Raw genomic sequence first — 15228 nt, 5'->3', positions numbered from 1 at the left:
ACATCAGCATAAATTCCTTTTCTACTTAAAGGAGTTTCTTTAAGGAGTGTTTCTGTCACTCGGAACTGGAAGAGTTTTTATTCAAATGCATACAAAAAGGTCTTTACCATATAAATGAGAATAGCACTTGCCTTCTTTCTCCCATGTATTGTTCAGGATTTATATTACATATCTAAGTCTTGCTTCCCTCAGTAAGATTCTAAGTTTCCTGAAGCCAGGAGACAAGTGTGACAACCCACTGATAAACTATCACATTTTGCCAAAACCAAGCCTAGGATGGCTGTGGAATCATTTTATAACAACATCAAAGATAAAAAAGCAGGAAAATGTTAAGGAGGTTTTTTACAGGTGAAGTTTTAGAAACTGATGGCATGAGGAGTCAGAGGTCTCATAAGTGTCCGAAGCTGCCTCCAGAAGTTTTATTTGTATGATTGTTATCTCCTGAGCCTCCCACTACCCTGCACTTGACCATCTCAGTGGACAGGAAAACCCTTACTTAAGCTTCAGGCTAGAGTCCTAATTAGAGCGTAACAGTTTCCTACTTATCACTTGTAACATTAATAAACATTCATTCATTCACTCACTCACTCACTCACTTATAGACAGAGTGTGTGAGTGGGGGCAGGGCAGAGAGAGAGAGAGAGAGAGAGAGAGAGAGAGAGAGAGAGAATCCCAAGCAGGCTCCACACCACCAGCACAGAGCCCAACATGGGGCTGAATCCATGAACCGTGAGATCATGAGCTGAAATCAAGAGTTGGACACTTAGGGGCACCTGGGTGGCTCAGTTGGTTAAGCCTCAGACTTAGGCTCAGGTCATAATCTCACAGTTCATGGGTTCAAGCCCCCCATCGTGCTCTGTGTTGTCAGCTGGGAGAGTGGAGCCTGCTTCAGATTCTGTGTCTCCCTCTCCCTGTGCCCCTACCTTGCTTGTGCTCTGTCTCTCTCTCTCTCTCAAAAATGAATAAACATTTGGGGCTATTGGGTGGCTCAGTTGGTTAAGTGTCCAACTTTGGCTCAGGTCATGTCTCTCAGTTCATGAGTTTGAGCCCCGTGTCGGGTTCTGTGCTGATAGCTTGGAGCCTGGAGCCTGTTTCAGATTCCGTGTCTCCCTCTCTCTTTGCCCCTCCTCAACTCGCACTCTCTGTCTCTCATAAATAAACAAACATTTAAAAAAATGAATAAACATTAAAAAATGTTTAAAAGAGTTGGATGCTTAACTGACTGAGCCACCCAGGTACCCCAAACCTACTTTTAGTCTTTTCTCTTTTTTAACATTTATTTATTTTTGAGAGAGACAGAGTGTGACCAGGGGAAGGACAGAAAGAGAGGAAGACACAGAATCTGAAGCAGGCCCCAGGCTGTCAGCACAGAGCCTGACACGGGGCTCAAACTCATAAACCACGAGATCATGACCTAGGCCGAAGTCGGATGCTTAACCAGCTGAGCCACCAGGTGCCCCAACCTACTTTTATTCTTAAAGAAAGATACACTACTCTAGATACTCTTCATGCACAAATGCTGACCACATTTGGGTAGGGTAATTTGTTTCAAAGGGTTTTTTTAAAAAAATTTAAACCTGTATTTCACATAGTACACCAGGATAAACTTCAAATGGATCAAAGATTTAAATGTAAATGTAAAAGCATTACAGTGTTAGAAGAAGTTGAGCAAATTCCTTGATGTAGGGAAGACTCTTGTATAACTCAACATCCAGAAGAAAACACTAATAGATCTTTTTATCATTAAATATAATAAAAAACCCTTCTATGTGCAAACAAAATGACAAGAATATCATAAGCAAAGTCAAAAGGAAAACTGGGAAAGTATATTTGTAACTCATATCAGAAAGCTCTAATCTGCACAATATATAAGACCTCCTAGGAATCAAGAAGTGAAAGGACCAGGGCGCCAGCATGGCTCAGTTGGTTAAGCATCCAACTCTTGATCTTGGTTCAGGTCATGATCTCACAGTTTGTGAATTGAGCCCCGTGTCAGGCTCTGCGCTGAGAGTGTGGACCCTGTTTGGGATTCTGTCTCTCCCTCTCTCCCTCTCTGTGCCCCTCTTTCTCTCTCTCTTTCTCAAAAAAAATAAATAAAAAGAAGTGAAGGACAACAACTGTTTCTGTATGACTGTGTGTCTGATTAGTGTGAAAACATTCATGAGGAGCACAGCCACTTATTATGCATGAGTGTTTTAAGGGCTAGTAGAGTGAGTTAAGGACTTGGTAATTCAGGTTCAAATTTCAGTCCTGCCACTTTCTAGTCTGTGACTTGGGTGAGCTATTTCACCCTGTATGAGCCTCATTTTTCTCATCTGTAATATGAGGATTATAACAGGATCCACTGTGCAGTGTCATTACAAGGACCAAACACATGTGAATGTACTGGGTGACCGTCACAGAATGAGTGTTCAATAAATGTGTGCTGTTAGTATTCCAGTAGAGATTTTAAAATTAAGAACATAGAAAAAAACATAACCTAACCTTGAGATCTTGCAGATATTCAGGAGTAAGGACCATGTAAAGTAATAAAACAAGCATCTATTCTGTCTATAAATTAGTAAGATCCTATCTTACAAATATGGTTGTGTTTGCAACAGCCATCAATATACATATTACTATTCCCCTTTTACAGATGAGGAGACTGAGACTCAGAGGGGCTAAATGACTTGCTTCAGGTGGCAGCTACTAAGTGATAAAACTAAGATTTAACTCCAGTTATGACTGGCTTTGAAAGCTGGGTGGGGTTTTTTTTGTTTGTTTTGTTTTGTTTTGTTTTTTGCTATGCCATTCTGTCTCTCTGTAATTTAAAGCTAAGAAATAAGTCGTCCAACTAAGCAGTTGCAGGAAAAGCTATCCAGAGTCACCAAAGTTCTAAAAATCCCAGCCCTCAGGTAGAGGGGCTCTGGGACTCTGGCCCAGAAGTAAAACTTGCTATCTATAGAGTCTTCTGAGTGGGAGGGAGAAGGATCTGGATTTTAGCAGATCTTACCACATATTACTACTTATCTTCCTTTGTATTGCTCAGAAGACAGAAACGTTAAAGAGATCCGTGGTTGTGGGTGGAGGGGAACACTTACCACTATCTCTTTGGGACAGACTTTCACATGGCACAATTTTTATATGGCACATTTTGTCTGGGCTCCAGGTGAGTATACAACTGGGGGCTTTTCTCCAGCAGCCTGCCTGTCTGATGCATGACTGGGACAATAATGCCCCATATTTGGCCCAGATTGTTCAAAATCCATAGCTGGAATAGTCATGAAGCTCTCGCTATCCCTGAGGGCCCTACAGCTGAAACGAGGGCCTGCCTAAGATGGAGAAAGGAGATCCCCTTACCCAGCCTCCCTTTAAGATGTAATGTCTTCTGAATGACAAGCCTGCCAACCCCACACCGACATGGTTTTTCAGAACAGGCACAGAACTCCAACACTCTCTTCTGTGGAAATCCCAGTACACATTCTTGTTGCCTTTACATCTTTGGAATGCTGATTTAAAAGCCTGCAGCTAAAATGTTCTAACAAACAGTGGGGCTGTCTTAGTTCTCTGAAACTGCAGTATTTCAGAGAAATGAGAGAGCATTTCAGAGAAAGGAGAGAGCCTTCCCGTCAGCCTTATCTATCAATGGGCTACATAAAGAAGGATTTGTTTTTGACCTCTAAGGATGATATCCACAGAATGTGAAGATTTTAGCAACATTCACCAAATCTACCAAATATAGGACCATCTACCAGCCCCCAAATAATAACAACAGGGTTTAGGGTTTACTATCTGCCAAGCACATTATGGTATTTTACAATGTCCCATAAGAAAGGTGCTGTGATCCCCGCATTTTACAGACAGGGTAACTGAGACACAGAACGGATGTATAATTTGTTCATGGCACAGCTGGGGCTTGAACCCAAGTAGTGTGTCTTGAGTCTATACTCTTAACCATAATGCTACCCTATAGCTCAAGATGATAATGGTGGAGGAGGTGGTGGTTGGTGGGGATGGTGCCAGTGGTCCTGGTGGTGCTAATGATAGTGATGATGACAATCCTATGTCCTTGGCCCCATGCTAAACATTCCCCATACACTATCACATTAAGTCTGATCTTCCAGCAAGTTCCATTAGTTTCACTGCCTCCATCTATTACTTCCCACCTTGCCTGCCACGGTCCCAGCCCAAGCTGCCTTCATCTCTCACCTGGACTATGCAATAGTCTGCTAACTGTTCTCCCTGCTGAAAACCTTGTCTATACAATCTCACCACATTACAGCTGCCAGAAGGATCATTTGAATACTCATATCACAGTGCTAACCCTCCAGTGGTTTCCACTGCACTTAGACTGAGATCCCAATTCTTTGCCACAACTGATGAGGCCCCATGAGATCTGGCCCTGTTGACCTGTCAGACCTCATCCTCCTGCTTCTCTCCTCACCCACAAGGCTGTAGCACAGCCTCCTTTCCTTCCTGACCACAGCAGTCTCATTGCCAGGCCAGGATGTTTGAACCGGCTGTTTCCTCTGCCCCCAAATCTCTGTAGGATCGCCTCTTTTTTTTTTGTCACTGAGGCATCAGCTCAAAAGACTCCTCCTTAGAGGGGACTTCTTTCAACACTTAGCTGTAATAGATTCATAACCCCCATTTCTCTCCCTGTCCTCCTGCCCAGCCACCTCAAGCCCAGCTGTATCTTCATTAGTTTACTGTTATATACCATCTGGGTTACCACTCTGTCCTTCACGTTTGCTGTTATATCACCCGCACCTCAAACAGTGCTTGGCACTGAATGGAGACCAATAAATATTTACTGATAAAATGACTGAGTTATCTCATTTATATACTCCCCTCAAGAACACTGCTTAAGAAATGAGGCTTTGTAACCTCCAATGACACACCCAAGGCTGTATGTCTAGTAAATGGCATCTAACTCCAGAGTCCATACTCTTAACCCCCAGGCAACAACTGGCTCTGTGACCCTGACTTTTCCTCCCATTTCTCTGCATTTCAGTGTCATCCTCACTTTGAGGTAAGAAGATAGGAAGATCTTGTCTCTTAACTACCTTCTAAGGGTATTTGGAGTCAAGAACCCATGTGCCTAACCACTAGACCAGAAGTTGGCAAAGTTTCCTGTAAAGGGCAGATAATAATTCTTTTAGGCTTTGTGGGCCATGTGGTCTCTGTTGCAGCTACTCAATTCTGTTCATGCAATACAAAAACACAAACAATAAATAAAAGTGTGCTTGTGTTTCAATAAAACTTTATTTATAAAAAACAGACAGTAGGCCAGATTTGGCTGTAGTTTGATGATACCTGCACTAGGCGGCTGAGAAAGAAGCCTGCAGTTAGTTTTCATCCATCATTCAGTTATTGTGAGGACTGGTAAATACACATGAAGATCTCTTCCCCAGAACAGAGGTGAGTATGTTCAGAAGAAATAGTCAGTGTTTTAAGAAAGTTCAAGGTCTTCTCTGCAGTTCCGTATTAACCAGTCACCATATTCCTAGGAACAGAAATGGATATTCTTCTGTTTTTTTTTTTCTGGACCCAACTTGAGCAATCTTTGGGTGAGCCTGGTGGCAGGGGATTCCCTAGCAGGAAAGAGGATTTGTGTCCAGGGTCAGAGAGGAGTCAGGAGGGCAAATATCTGCTGATGAGTCACTGGGGAATCAAGAACCCTGACACTCCTACTAAATCAGGAGGGTAATGATGGTTTTGGTCAAGTGGGGCCAGTGGAGGCTATATGGCAAGAGTGTACCAACTAGAGGGCTAGGATCCACTGGGAATTTAAGAGGTGGGAAGAGGTCTGAGATGGACAAGAAGGCAACTCTTTTCATGCTGAGCTTGCAACTCTGGGTATTTTGCATCTGGTATTAGAAATTTTAAAAATCATAGAAAATGCTATGGGCAATATATAATAAATGCTGACATTCCTCCCATCCAGAATTAAGAATTATATTTTGTTAAATTTGCTTCCAGTACTTTCTATTTATATGCAAAAGAAATAAAACATTACTAGTATACCTAAATCTTCTTTCCTAACACCTCCAAACATAGAGCCACCATATCTTACCTAGAGCCACCCTAGTGGCAACTACTATTATGGGTTAGGTATATATCTTACCAGTCCACTTACCATGACAAAAAAATGTTTTATTGAGATAAAATTCATTATTTTTAACTGTTTTAAAACATACAACTCAGTGCTGATTAGTGTATTTATAATATTATGTAACCATCACCACTATCTAATTCCAGAACATTTCTATCACTCACCCCCCAAATCTCCTCTCCTCCCCATCCCTGGCAACCAGTAATCCTCTGTCTTTATGGCTTTGCCTGTGCCAGTCATTTCATAGAAATGAGATCGCAGTATGTGTGATCTTCCGTCTCTGGCTTTTTGGACTTAGCATACTATTTGTAAGGTTCATCCATGTTGGAGCATGAATCAGTATTCCTTCCCTTTTTCTGGCCGAATAATATTCCAATGTTTGGATACAATACATTTTGTTTATCTATTCATCAGTTGATGGAACTTTGAGTTGTTTACACTCTTTGGCTGTTATGAATAATGTTGCTATGAACATTTGTGTGCAAGTATTTGAGTCCATGGTTTCAATTCTTTTGGGTGTATACCTAAGAGTGAAATTACTGAGCCATATGGTAACTCCATATTTAACTTTGTTAGGAACCGTCAACTCCTTTCCACAGTGGCTGTACCAATCCCTTTCAAATGTCCCTTCTCTGTAAAGACACCTTTCCTACTGTTCTTTCTAATCTTAACCTCTAATAAACTTGTGCCCGCTGCTCAAAACAAAAACAAAAACAAACAAAAACAACACAAAAACAAAAAACAAAAAACAAAAAACTAGAAGCAGGCTATATGTCCAAGAATAGTGGATTAATTAAATAAAGGTAGGTCCCAGTTGAACAACTTGATATTATGTAGATATTAAAAGTAATAAGGTCCAGGTGTGTATGAACAAGAACAATGTTCACGTATAAGAACAAGCAAGCCACAAAACACTATCTGCACATCATGTCCCCGTATTTGTGTGCACACATAATTATATGTTTGGGAGAGCTGTATGTATGCCAAAATATTAAGAGTCAAGTACAATCACGACAAAATAATCTTTTTTTAAATTTGTCTTTATTACCATAAAATACCTAGGAATAAACCTAACCAAAGGTGTAAAAGATCTGTATGCTGAAAACTATAGAATGCTTATGAAGGAAATTGAACAAGACACACACACAAAAATGGAAAAACATTCCATGCTCATGGATTGGAAGAATAAATATTGTTAAAATGTCAATATTACCCAAAGCAATCTACACATTCAATGCAATCCCAATCACAATTGCACCAGCATTCTTCTCAAAGCTAAAACAAACAATCCTAAAATTTATATGGAACCACAAAAGACCCTGAATAGCCAAAATAATATTGAAGAAGAAAACCAAAGTGGGAGGCATCACAGTCCCAGACTTTAGCCTTTATTACAAAGCTGTAATTATCAAGATAGTATGGTATTGGCACAAAAACAGACATATAGACCAATGGAATAGAATAAAGAACGCAGAATTGGACCGACAAGTGTATGGCTAACTAATCTTTGACAAAGCAGGAAAGAATATCTAATGGAAAAAAGACAGTCTCTTTAGCAAATGGTGCTGGGAGAACTGGACAGCAACATACAGAAGAATGAAACTAGACCACTATCTTACACCATACACAAAAATAAACTCAAAATGGATGAAAGACCTAAATGTGAGACAGGAAACCATCAAAACCCTAGAGGAGAAAACAGGCAACCTCAGCCATAGTAATTTGAGTCTGTTACCTCAGCCACAGTAATTTCTTGCTCAACATCTCCAAAGGCAAGGGAATTAAAAGCAAAAATGAATTACTGGAACCTCATCAAGATAAAAAGCTTCTGCACTGCAAAGGAAGCAATCAACAAGACTAAAAGGCAACTGACAGAATGGGAAAAGATATTTGCAAATGATATATTGGATAGAGGGTTAGTATCCAAAATCTATAAAGAACTTACCAAACTCAACACTCGAAAAGCAAATAATCCAGTGAAGAAATGGGTAGAAGACATGAATAGACACTTTTTTTAAAATATGAAATTTATTGTCAAATTGGTTTCCATACAACACCCAGTGCTCATCCCAACAGGTGCCCTCCTCAATGCCCATCACCCACTTTCCCCTCCCTCCCACCCCCCATCAACCCTTAGTTTATTCTCAGTTTTTAAGAGTCTCTTATGGTTTGCCTCCTTCCCTCTCTGTAACTTTTTTTTCTCCTTCCCCTCCCCCATGGTCTTCTGTTAAGTTTCTCAAGATCCACATAAGAGTGAAAGCATATGGTATCTGTCTTTCTTTGTATGACTTATTTTACTTAGCATAACACTCTCCAGTTCCATCCACGTTGCTACAAAAGGCCATATTTCATTCTTTCTCATTGCCACATAGTATTCCATTGTGTATATAAACCACAATTTCTTTATCTATTCATCAGTGGATGGACATTTAGGCTCTTTCCATAATTTGGCTATTGTTGAAAGTGCTGCTATAAACAATGGGGTCCAAGTGCCCCTATGCATCAGCACTCCTGTATCCCTTGGGTAAATTCTTAGCAGTGATATTTCTGGGTTGTAGGGAAGATCTATTTTTAATTTTTTGAGGAACCTCCACACTGTTTTCCAGAGCGGCTGCACCAGTTTGCATTCCCACCAACAGTGCAAGAGGGTTCCCGTTTCTCCACATCCTCTCCAGCATCTATAGTCTCCTGATTTGTTCATTTTAGCCGCTCTGACTGGCGTGAGGTGATATCAGTGTGGTTTTGATTTGTATTTCCCTGATGAGGAGTGACGTTGAGCATTTTTTCATGGAACACTTCTTTCAAAGAAGACATCCAGATGGCCAACAGACACATGAAAAGATGCTTAACATCTCAACTCATCCTCAGGGAAATACAAATCAAAACCACACTGAGGTACCACCTCACACTGGTCAGAGTGGCTAAAATGAATAACTCAGGAAACTACAGATACTGGCGAGGATGTGGAGAAATGGAAACCCTCTGCACTGCTGGTGGGAATGCAAACTGGTGCAGCCACTCTGGAAAATAGTGTGGAGGTTTCTTAAAAAATTAAACATAGAACTATCTTACGACCCAGCAATAGCACTACTAGGAATTTATCCAAGGGATACAGGAGTGCTGATGCATAGGGGCACATGTACCCCAATGTTTATGGCAGCGCTATCAACAATAGCCAAATTATGGAAAGAGACTAAATGTCCATCAACTGATGAATGGATAAAGAAGATGTGGTTTATATATACAATGGAATACTATTTGGCAGTGAGAAAGAATGAAATCATGCCATTTGCAGCAACATGGATGGAACTGGAAGGTATTAGGCTGAGTGAAATAAGTCAGTCAGAGAAGGACAGATATCTATGTTTTCACTCATATGTGGATCTTGAGAAACTTAACAGAAGACCATGGGGGAACGGGGCGGGGGGGAGGCAAACCATAAGAGACTTAAATATAGAGAACAAACTGAGGGTGGATGGGGGGGATGGGGAGAGGGGAAAATGGGTGATGGGCATTGAGGAGGGCACCTGTTGGGATGAGCACTGGGAGTTGTATGTAAGCGATGAACCACGGGAATCTACTCCAAAAACTAAGAGCACACTTTACACACTATGTTAGCCAATTTGACGACAAATTATATTAAAATAAATAAATAAGGGGCGCCTGGGTGGCACAGTCGGTTAAGCGTCCGACTTCAGCCAGGTCACGATCTCGCGGTCCGCGAGTTCGAGCCCCGCGTCGGGCTCTGGGCTGATGGCTCAGAGCCTGGAGCCTGTTTCCGATTCTGTGTCTCTCTCTCTCTCTGCCCCTCCCCCATTCATGCTCTGTCTCTCTCTGTCCCAAAAATAAATAAATGTTGAAAAAAAAAATTTTTTTAAATAAATAAATAAGTAAATAAATAAAAATTTGTCTTTATTTTATAATTTTCTACAACATCCATGTAATGCGACTATAATAAATAAAAATTTAAAAAGTAAGTGCATTAGAGTGCTTTTTCCCTAAAGATTAACAGTAGTGAATCCTTAGCTAAAAGTACGTTGAATATAAATTCCCTAAGTTATCTATAGTTTTGTGTTTATGATCTTAACACCAGGCTTTCTCAAAACAGATGCATGCCCATATTTCATGCATTAAAATGAAACAATTATAAGACACACTACATATAAGACACACATACATATTCAGAGTAAAATGTAATTTGTTAATTGTTACTTCCACTTCCAAAGGTCTAAGCCACATGGAAAGACCATATTGCTCCCTTGAAAGAACTATTGAACTTTAGCAGAAAGGCTTAAACACAACCCCACTCCCCACTCTTTGCACAGACGGAAGGTGACCTATAAGGTCCAGCACACCCCAGGCCGGATGGCTAAAATGGGGCCCGATAAATTGCTCTGTGGCTGAGTCACCCTCAGTTTACTCTTGACCTCTGGGAAAAAGAGAATAAAGAAGCTGAGTCATGCATCTCTACAAGGACTTCCTGTGCTAGAAAGATTTCTCATACAGGGAAGAAACAACTTAACCCTTGGTTTCCTCAGTTTCCCCCAAAAGGGAAAAATCCCATCTCTTCAGAAAACTGCCAGTGTTTAGTGGGAGAGTTTCTGCAGCAACAATAACCTGTTGACACAGTTCAGCAGGCGAAGGTATCACGTTTACCTCTGATTCATGCAAGCCATTTTATCACTTTTCCTTGCCTCCATCCCTTATCTTGCAATCCCCCATTCCTGAAAGTCAACTCCTTATGACTGCATAAAGTTTGCAATTGTAGGAAGAAACTGGTTGAAAAACAGATGCTTGTTTTTGATCAGTAGTTGATAATAAAAAAAAAAAAAAAACCAAAAAAAAAAAAAATCTAAAGGAATAAAAGCCATCTATTCCCTTTAGGGAAAGTAGTTTTCTTTAGAATGGGATTTTTTAGGATTCCTTCATATCTTCTTTGTGCACTGAAATGTTACACTAACTTCAGTCTATTACTATTTGGAGCGGGGAGGAGGAGATAGCTGACTTTTTTTTTTTAAGTTTGTTTTGAGAGAGAGAGAGTAAGCAGGGGAGGGGCAGAGAGAGAGAGAAGAGAGAGAGAGAGAGAGAGAGAGAGAGAGAGAGAGAGAGAGAGAATCCCAAGCAGGTTCCACACTGTCAGCGCAGAGCCTGATGTGGAGCTCAAACCCATGAACCGTGAGATCATGACCTGAGCCAAAATCAAGAGTTAGAGGCTTACCCGACTGAGCCACCGGGCACCCCCACATTTTTAATTAAAAGAGTTGTGAAACATTATAAATCTCACCATGGGATTGCTCTAATGAACTGTGTCATACGTTCATTTATTGATTTGCTTCATTCAGTGACTCATGTATTCAATGATTCATTCACACACTCACCCAGAGTCCCTACGTGGGCCTGACACAATCCTGTGCCTAGGGAGGCAGACAGGATTTCAACCCCATTCCCTGCTTGCTGCGATTTTTTTCTTCTTCTTGTTTTGTCCTATTCTGAATGATCCACACCAGTTCTGAAGATACTGATGAGACGACCAGATGAGACAAAGACATTATGTAAGGGCCAACAATTAGACTGTATTGCATGGTTTTTATTTCACTCTCTCCCCAATGGCCCATCTTCTGAATATTCGACATGAACTCATGCTTTCAGAGCTGCAGAGTCTGCAGAAAGTATGCTTTATTTGATAAACAAATGGTTTCCTAAAGAAAGTGAAGAGTCAGGGTCATAATCAGAAGGTTCAGAAAGTTTATTTTGAGCTTTTGAAAAGACTAGCACTAAATTATTGATTAAAAAGAACAGTGATGTGGGGCACCTGGGTGGCTCAGTCAGTTAAGCGTCCAACTTTGGCTCAGGTCATGATCTCACGGCTCATGAGTTTGAGCCCCGTGTCGGGCTCTGTGCTGACAGCTCAGAGCCTGGAGCCTGTTTCAGATTCTGTGTCTCCCTCTCTCTCTCTGACCCTCCCCCGTTCATGCTCTGTCTCTCTGTGTCTCAAAAAGTAAATAAACGTTAAAAAAAAATTAAAAAAAAAAAAAAGAACAGTGATGAAATGGGTGAAGGAGAGTGAGAGATGCAGGCTTGTAGTTACAGAATGAACAAGTCACAGGCATAAAAGGTACAGCATAGGGAATATAGTCAATGCTACTGTCATTGTGTTGTGAGGTGACAGGTGGTAGCTACACTGTGGTGAGCTCAGCAGACTTTACAGACTTGTTGAATCACAGTGTGGCACACTTGACTGATGTGTACACTGAATGTGACACAGTGGGCCAACTATATTTCAGAAAAATAAATAAATATTTAAAAATTAAAAATTAAAATTTTTGAAAAAAAAACAAAAACAAAAAAAAAACAATGGTGATGCCCAGAGCCAGAAAATGGTCTAATTAAGAGACTTTATTCAAAAGGAAGGGAAGGAAGCAAGCAAAGAATTCGTTTTCCTATTCTGCTACCATAGAAGAGCACAACCCACTGAATTCCTGGGGAATCAAACCCTTGCCTCCTGGTCCAGCATTAGTGCCACAATCCCTCCAGCTGAGCCAACTGGAATTGACCACTCAGTGAAATTAGTCTTCCACTTTTAGTTGGCTAGAAAAGTTGCCAAGAAGTTTTGCCTAACAGTCCACCAAGCAGGAAACATGAGGATGGTCCCACAATCACCAATGGGAATTGAAGAGGATGACTGTTCATTAAAGAGACTATGTCATGAAGTTATTTGAAGCTGCAGGGCAAGGAAATGCTGCGGGGGGAGTGGGGGCAGAGCCTGTGGGAGCCTGCCCCTCGTAAACCCTGAGTTCCAAGGCCATCACCCCCAGCAGATGAAGTCACAACGAATTGCAACAGGTCTTGGCAAACAGTTTCCTCCCAGGAGTCAGTAAGTCACCTGAAAAGGCTTAGTTCTATCTGTCTGAATTTACCTCAGTGCTAACACACTGCCAGAATGGTCCAGGTGGGGCTGTTTCCTTTGCTACTGTGCGAACAGTCACTCAAACAACTTTACTCTAGAACCTCAGGCTGTAGCTTCCTTCAGCAGGTGGAAAAGCTCATATTTCTAATGATCTGCTAGATGTGGAAATGGCCATCAAGATGCATTAAAGTGTGTATTCTTGCTCAATAATTTCATTCCTGGGAAGCCAGCCTATTGAATGTGTGCAAAAGTATAGCTACAAGACCATTTATCACAGAACTATTTATATTTTTGAAAGCTGAAACAACTTAAATATCATTCTATATGTGCTAAATATGGCCATAAAATGCAATATTATGTAGCCTTTCAAAATAATGACATAGAAAATAAACTTATCTATATTTCCAATTTTTCTATAATAAATATTATTGTAAATCATGTAAAAAAAACACCATGGGGAGAAATAATTTAAAATTTCACATAGGTTAATGTTTACAGAGTTAAAATGAAAATTTAAATACACTGGAAGAATATAATACTAGGGTGAGCTTTGTTTTGTTTTGGTTTTGTAAAAATCTCTATATAAGACAGATATTCATTCCCATATTATTAAAACCTGGATTCTATTAGTTAAATTATCATTAACCTTTGCATTGTTACTTATCAAAATCTGGTCAAAAACTGGAAGATAAGATAATAAAAAGGCTTTCTGAGAAAATGTCATAAAACCCACAGACTGATATAGCCCATGAACCTCATTTACAGTTAGTTTTCCTTTTGTAGTTCTAAGAAGCCCTATTACATGGTTGCCATATCTGAACAGGTTAGCAGCTGAGGTGTACAGGTTAGCAGCTGAGGTGTAGATGTGAGAAGGTCCGCCACAGACAAAAAACGCTGATGGCAGAGAAGAATTAACAGCTGGCAGCTTAGTAATGTGAGAAGATTAGAAAAACTGTGGCAAGCTGACCTGAGGACTTAAAAAGGCACAGATTCCTGGAGCCAAACCACCCTGAAACATCAAGAGGCCAATGCAGTATAGCAAAGCATAGTGACTAATGCTCATCCAAAAGTGGCAAATGATAACTTGTATAATCTGTCTCAAAGAGAACATAGTATCTATTATTATAATGAGATAAATGTGTGTAGCTGCATATATACAGTTTAAAAGCAGGATTTTATATATATCTATCTATTGGCGCATGTATAGGTGTTATGTACATAACTTAGTTGTTTTTGTTTTTAATTTTTTAAAGAAGAATGTGCAGTGAAATCCAAATAGACTATAGTTTCATTAGTAGTACTGTATCAATATGACTTTCTTGATTTTGACAAATGTGGTTATGTCAGATATTAACATTAAGGGAAACTTAGTGAAGGGTTTATAGGAACTCTATTAGATCTGCAACCTTTCTGTAAATCTAAAATTATTCCAAAATGAAATTTTACTTAATATATAGAAAAACAAGGGGCACCTGGGTGGCTTAGTCTGTTGTGTGCCCAGCTCTTGGCTTTGGCTCAGGTCATGATCTCATAGTGAGTTTGAGCCCCACATTGGGCTCTGCCCTGTCAGTGCAGAGTCTGCTTGGGATTCTCTCCCTCTCTGCCCCTTCCTCCCTCATGCGCTCTGTTTCTCCCTCTCTCAAAATAAATAAACTTAAAAAAATTAAAAAGTATATAGAACAAAACAAAGAATAAAAGCTTGGTTATTTAAACATATTTTCTACCCCATGCACCCTCTCCCAACATCTCAAGGGTCTTAGTAGCTAAGGTCTTACTGATTGCATCTGCTTGGATCAATGCACCATTGCAAGGACTCTTTGAGTCTAGAGCACTACCTTCCTTTAGAATGTGACAGCTCACAGCCCAATATCACGATTATCCCTTCACCACCCTGGGAAAAGGAGTGATCTCCTGTAACAGAGTAGTAAGAAAGTGGGACTGGTCTCCAGGTTTGCAAAATCTGGAAAGAAAGTGGTGCAGCCCCACAGGATCCCAGTATTCTCAGGACCGGAAGTGCTTCATCTGACAGGAAGCCCCATGAGGATGACCTCAACCACCAGATCCCAGGCATTATCTCATCTTGGCAGTGTGTCATCCACTGCATTTTGCCTCCAGTTGCTAAGAGGAAATGGGGAAATGAGATGTAGCTCCAGCAGCCCACCTTGTTGTTGGGTAAATATTTTTAGCACTTTGAGGCAACGAGGGTACTTTTTAAGACCATCCTAGA

The 15228-nt window shown here is 40.5% G+C and overlaps 1 protein-coding gene across 5 annotated transcripts in view; it reads right to left on the bottom strand.

Annotated features, from left to right (window-relative positions):
- The window catches only part of ARHGEF3 (Rho guanine nucleotide exchange factor 3), a 306144-nt gene that overhangs the window by 90228 nt on the left and 200688 nt on the right, over positions 1–15228 (bottom strand). The gene's annotated exons all lie outside the window — the stretch shown is intronic.

Source organism: Puma concolor, chromosome A2 (genome assembly GCF_028749965.1).
Source record: "Puma concolor isolate L17-30 chromosome A2, mPumCon1.1.hap2, whole genome shotgun sequence".
Classification (NCBI taxonomy): domain Eukaryota; kingdom Metazoa; phylum Chordata; class Mammalia; order Carnivora; family Felidae; genus Puma; species Puma concolor.
The sequence above is the reverse complement of the archived record's forward strand: the minus strand, read 5'-3'. Positions and strand labels throughout refer to the sequence as shown.